The sequence below is a fragment of the Orycteropus afer genome, unplaced genomic scaffold (genome assembly GCF_000298275.1).
Source record: "Orycteropus afer afer isolate SDZICR_OR568_19922 unplaced genomic scaffold, OryAfe1.0 scaffold00032, whole genome shotgun sequence".
In the NCBI taxonomy this organism is placed as follows: Eukaryota; Metazoa; Chordata; class Mammalia; order Tubulidentata; family Orycteropodidae; genus Orycteropus; species Orycteropus afer.
In genome coordinates this window covers 1961168-1967996 of record NW_006921619.1, presented here as the reverse complement: position 1 = coordinate 1967996, position 6829 = coordinate 1961168, and the positions used below count along the sequence as shown (strand labels likewise).

The following is a 6829-nucleotide window of genomic DNA, read 5'->3' as shown; positions in this document are numbered from 1 at the left end:
TTGGAAAAAAAAAAAATAATAAAAGAAAAAAAATTTGGAAAAGTCCAGGAGAATAGTTGTTTTTTTTTTTTTAAATAAGGAAGAGGGGTTTCCTTTCTAAAACATTTTGTTACATAATGGTAATAACTGGAAGAGTGTCATAATAATTAGTCTGATTCTTAACTGAATCAAGAAATAGTCTTTAGAATATTTAAGATATTAGTATACATATAAGGTGGAACTTTTAATTGGTAGATAAAATGACCACTTGATAAATGGTCTTGGAATAACTAATGGGGGGGGGGAGCTAGATCCCTACCTCACACCTTACACAAAGGTAAATTCCAGATGGAATAAAAATGTTAATGCTATGTATGAAAATATGCCAAGGCTTTAAAATGAAGATTAATTCTTATGCAGTAATTAGATGTGAAAGGCATTCTAACAAAAATATCAGTGGTTAAGAAAAAAATTATTTAAATGTTTTACTACACAAACATTGAACTTTTGTGGACAAAAAGTACAATTAGAAAATTAAAAGGCAAAATCTACATTAAGAAAAAATACTTTTAATATATAGACAAAGAGTTATTAACCATACAGAAAGTGATTTTTAGAAAAAAAGTAATTATTTGATAGGAAATAGTCTAATGAATGATAATGGGCAATTCACAGGAGAAAACAAACTGATATCAAGTAGATAAGAAAACTTCTATCTCACTAATAATAAAACAGAAAAATACAGATCAATTAAGATCTTTTCTTTACTTTATGCTTTTCAGATTGGGGTTGAGAATTTAGGGAAGAAATAAAAACTGAAAGAAATACAGAAGAAACTGCAAAAGCTGTCATAAAACTAATAACACTTCTAAAAATACTTATTCATAAATATAGAGTCAAAAATTCTAAATAAAAATAGCAAGTTCATTCTTTAGGGAATTTTAATAGTTTATATTTTCTTTGGAACTCATCTTTTCATTAATATTTTTATTTTATCATTATAGAATAACACAGTACTTTTAATTTCCAAATTTCTTTCATAATTTAGCATACAGTTCCATTTCTAATATCTGCTGTTGTTAGGTGCAGTTGAGATGTTTCCAACTCCTAATGATCCTATGTATAACAAACAAAACATGGTCCAGTCCTGGCCCATCGTCACCATCTATGCTGGTTGAGCTCACTGTTGCAGCCACTGAATCCATCCATCTCATTGGGTCTTCCTCTTTTATATTGGCCCTCTACTTTACCAAGTAGGAGCTCTGGTAGCATAGTGGCTAAAGCACTTGACTGCTAACCAGAAGGCTGGCGGTTCAAACCCAACAGCCACTCCTCGGAAGGAAGGTTGGGCAATCTACTTCCGTAGTGATACTGCCTTGGAAACCCAAGGAGGGGTCGCTATGGGTCGGCGCCGACTCGACAGCACATAACAACAACAACAACAACTTTACCAAGTATGATATCCTTTTTAAGGGACTTATCCCACTTGATAATATGTCCAAAGTATGTGAGAAAATCTCACATTCAAAAAATCAGATTTTTGAATGTGATTTTTTTTTTGAAATCTCATTTCAAAGGAGCATTCTGACTATACTTTTTCCAAGACAGGTTTGTTGACTCCTATAGCAGTCCATAGAAGCTCTGGTACCATAGTGGCTAAAGCACTTGACTGCTAACCAGAAGGCCGGCGGTTCAAACTCACCAGCCACTCCTCGGAAGGAAGGTTGGGCAATGCTATTTCCGTAGTGATACTGCCTCGAAAACCCAAGGAGGGATTGCTATGAGTCGGGGCCAACTTGACGGCACATAACAACAACAATAACATAGCAGTCCGTGGTATATTTAGTATTCTTCAACACCAAAGGCCTCAGCTTTTCCTCAGTCTTCTTTATTCATTGTCATTTTTTCCTTGCGTATGAGGTGACCAAAAATCAGGGACATGTTAGTCCTCAAAGTGACATCTTAGCTTTTTAACACTTTAAAGAGATCTTTTGCCAAATGAAATATATCTTGATTTCTTGACTGTTACTTCCATGGACATTGATTGATTGTGGATCCAAGTAAACTAAAATCCTTGAAAACAACAATATTTTCTCCAGTTAGCATGACATTGCTTATTGGTTCAGTTGTGACGACTTTTGTTTACTTTCTGTTGAGGTGTAATGCATACAGAAAGCTGTAGTCTTTGATTTTCATAAGTAAATGTTTCCAGTCTTCTTCACTTTCACAATTGACAGTCTGTTTTGCAAGGTAGTGTCATCTGCATATCACAAGTTGTTAATGAGTCTTCTTTCAATCTTGATGTTGTGTTCTTCTTAACATAGCCCAGCCTCTCAGATTATTTGCTTAGCATGCAGACTAAATAAATATGATGAAAGGATACAACCCTGACACACACCTTTCTTGATTTTAAACCATGTACTATTATCTTGTTCAATCTGAATGACTGTCTATGTATAGAATCTATATGAACACAATTAAGTTTTTTGGAATTCCCATTCTTCCCAATGTTATCCATAATTTGTTATAATCCACATAGTTGAATGAGTTTACATGGCCAATAAAACACAGGTAAACATCTTTCTGGTATTCTCTGTTTTTTAGCCCAGCTCCATCTGACATCAGCAATGATAGCCCTAATTCCACATTGTCTTCTGAATCCAGCATGAACTTCTGGCAGTTCCTTGCCAATGTACTGCTGAAATTATTGCCAAATTTTACTTGTCTGTGATATTGATAATATTTTTTGATAATTTCTGCATTCTGTTGGATCACCTTTCCTTGGAATGGGCACAAATATGTATCTCTTCCAGTTAGCTGGTTAGGTAGTGGTCTTCTAAATTTCTTGGCATAGATGAGTGAGTGCTTCCACTGTTCCATCCATTTGTTGAAACATCTCAATTAGTATTCCATCAATTCATGGAGACTAGTTTTGTGTCCATGCCTTTAGTGCATTTTGGACTTCTTCCTTCAGTATCATTAGTTCTTCATCATATATTACATGGTTGACATGGCTGAATGTTGACTAATTCTTTTTGGTACAGTGACTCTGTGTATACCTCCCATCTTCTTTTGATGTTTCCTGCATCATTCAATATTTTGGCTATAGAATCCTTCAGTATTGAAACTCAAGGCTTGAATATTTTCTTCAGTTCTTTGAGCTTGAGAAATGCTGAGCACATTCATTCCCTTTGGTTTTCTAACTCCTGGTGTTTACACATTTCACTATAATCCTTTGCTTTGTTTCCTTAAGCCACTTTTTGAAATCTTCTGTTTAGTTCTTTTACGTCATCATTCTTCCATTTGCTTTAGCTAGTCTATGTTCAAGAGCAAGTTTCAGAGTCTCTTCTGATATCTATTTTGGTTTTTTCTTTCTTTTTGATCTTTTTAATGACTTTTTATTTCATGTATCATCTTCTTGATGTCATCCTACAACTCATCTGGCTTTATGTAGAACCTGTTCTTGAGACAGTCTCTAAATTCAGGTGGGATATACTCAAACTTGAACTTTGGCTCTTGTGGACTTTGTTTTAATTTTCTTCAGCTTCACCTGGAACTTGCATAGGTGCAACTGACAGTCTGTTCTGCAGTTGTGTCCCCTGGCCTTGTTCTGACTGGTGATATTGAGATTCTCCATTGCTTCTTTCCACAAATGTAGTCAATTTGATTCCTATGTGTTTCATCTGGTTAAGTCTATGTGTATATTCACTGTTTATGTTGTTAAAAAAAGCTATTGGCAAAGAATAAGTTGTTAGTCTTGCAATATTCCATCATGCAATCTCTGTTGTTATTTCTATCACCAAGGTCTTATTTTCCAACTACTGAGTCTTTTCTTTGTTTCCAACTTTTCTTTGTTTCCAATTAACCACTAGTTATCAATGTGTCTTCACTGCATGTTTGATCAAATTCAAACTGCAGAAGTTGGTAAAAACCTTCAAGTTCTTCTTTGGCATTAATGGTTGATGTGTAAATTCAAATAATAGTTGTATTAACTGGTCTTCCTTAGGTGTACGGATATTATCTATCACTGACATCATTGTACTTCAGGATAGACCTTGCAGTGATTTTTTTTTTTTTGATGATGAATATGATGTCATATCTCTTCAATGTGTCATTCTCAGTGTCATTGTCAATACCAACCCACTTCAGCTGACCAAGACCTAGGATATCTATCTTTTTGCATTCCACTTCATTTTTGACAACTTCCAATTTCCCTAGATTCTTATTCTGTACATTTCTCATTCCAATTCTTGCTGCAGTTTTTTCTCATTTCATGTCATGCCACATTAGTAAATGAAGGTCCTGAAAAGCTTTACTCCATCCATCCAGTCATCTAAAGGATGACTGTAAAGAAGCATCTCTTTCCAAGCTACATTTTTAGTGCCTTCCAACCCAAGGGCTCATCTTCCAGCACTATATCAGACAATATTCTACTGCCATTCATAAGGTTTCCATTGGCTAATTTTTTTTTTAGAATTAGATCGCCAGGTCCTTTTCCTAGTCTATCTTAGTCTGTAAGCTCCACTGAACCCTGTCCACCATTGGTGATCCTGCTGGTATTTGAAATATCATTGACATAGCTTCCAGCATCACAGCAACATGCAAGCCACCACAGTCTGACAAACTGATAGACAATTTTTGTTTATTCATTTACTTTTCATTAGTAACCTAGACTGAAGCTTGTTTATTTTACTGATCTTTTCAAAAAATGAACTGTAATATTATAAACTCAACCCTTTTTCTCTAATTCAGTAATTACTGCTTTATTCATCAATGATGTCTGTGTTTTTCTCATACTGGTTTGGGTGTTTTTAAAGTTCTTAATTCAAATGCTCATTTAATTATTTATTCTTCTTTGTTTAACAATAAAGACACTTAAATTTATTATTTTTTCTCTGTGTGAATCAGTAGCTGAATTTTGTAAATTTTAGTATTTATTTTCAGTAATCTCTGGAGTTTTTAGTTCATCTTTGACTCAAGTATTTTTTAACAGACTGTTAAGTCTTTTTGTGGCTTTATATTGTTGTATTTTTTATTTCTGGTTTATTGCATCATATTCCTACCTTTTGGTATATAATCTTTCTTTGCAATATAGAATATAAGCAACTTTTATTTATTTATTTATTAATAAAAGTTGGCAACCCTCTATTGGTCTCTACATTTTTGGGGGCAACCTAATAAATAATCCTTTATTTTCATCAAAATGACACATGCCTATGGTAAGAAAAACTTAGCCAGTAATAAAGAGGTTTTGATGAATAGCTGGTCTGCTGTATAAGCAACTTCTTAAACTTTCTTTTAATATTAAAAAAATAAGTATCCTCTGTTGGTTGGATATGAAGTTCCATACATATTTAAATAAGTGATTCTATTTTTCAGGATATCATCCAGAAATTACTCTAAGCTTCTAGTCTATCCTTTCCTCCTTTCCAGGGCTGACACAGGTTTTTTTTTTTTTTTTTCCCTTTTCCTTCCATCTCCTCCTACTTTGCATTTCCTTATTTATTGCAATGATAATTTGGAAAGAAGAAAAATTAAATACTTAGGTTCAGATAATCATCTTGAACTAGGAGTCAGTTATAGAACAGTTCATTCTTCAGACTTATAAAGGCATCTGAAGGATTTACATCTATATAATAACTGTACTAAGTGGAAAATTCCTTGAAGAGCTGATTTATCCATTATCCACATATCCATCCATGGGCTTTGCATCTAAGTAGAAACTCAAGGTAATTATGCTAACATGAATGAAGGGTCTGGTAGACAAATTTTCATGCTTTGTGGAGTGAAGTTTTTCTTCATTTCAATATTTCAATAGAGCAGTCAAGGTCAAGGAGATCTTTAGAGCATAGTGGTTTGGTTCTACCAACTCCTAATTGAGTGATCATGAGATAGTCACCTAATTTCTCTTCTTTAATAAGAAGACAATAATAAGCAAATGCTACTAATAACATTTAATAACTACTAATAAAAATAATAGGGACAGTTTCAGCTCTTCCCATAAGTGGCCTGAGGTGATTTTGTAAAATGGTTTGCTACTCACCTGACCCAGAAAACCCCACAAAATCATGCAAATCAAGAGGTTCAAATCTTTGGGTCCATTTTAAGAATACCTGTGAAACTGTCCAGGCCATCAAGGGTATGCATATCCAAAAAGCCACCAAGTATTTGAAAGATGTCATTTTGCAAAAAAAGTGTGTGGCATTCTGACGTTACAATGGTGGAGTTGGTAGGTGTGTCCAGGCCAAACAATGGGGTTGGGTACAGGGTTGGTGGCCCAAAAAGACTGCCAAATTTTTGCTGCATATGCTTAAAAATGCAGAGAGTAATGCTGAACGTAAGGGTTTAGATGTAGTTTCTCTGGTCATTAAGTATATCCAGGTGAACAAAACCCCAAAGATGCGCCACCGCACTTACAGAGCTCATGGTTGGATCAACCCATATATGAGCTCTCCCTGCCACATTGAGATGATCCTTACTGAAAAGGAGCAAATTGTTCCTAAACCAGAGGAGGAGGTTGCACAAAAGAAAAAGATATCCCAGAAGAAACTGAAGAAATAGAAGCGTATGGCTTGGGGTATATTCAGCATAAAATAAAATGCAAATAAAAGTAAAAAAAAAAAAAAAGAGAAAGGAGCAGTTTCAACTGTCTTTATTGTCTGACATAAACCTTAAATCTAATCATGTTTGTCAAGCATTCAGCAGAGTGCCTAGCATAGGTTAAAGGCTTAATAGATAGTGACTCTCAAAGCCTTGTCCCCTGCCCTGAGCCTCAGCTTTCCTGGCAGAGGAATACTGAATGCAGAGTCCTTTCATGACTAGAGCAGAGCGAGCTAAGGAGGAGAGGACA

General features: G+C 34.7%; 1 pseudogene; it reads left to right on the top strand.

Annotated features, from left to right (window-relative positions):
- The first annotated feature begins 6006 nt into the window (after positions 1–6006).
- Positions 6007–6540, top strand: LOC103192931 (annotated as a pseudogene).
- The last annotated feature ends 289 nt before the right edge of the window (positions 6541–6829 follow it).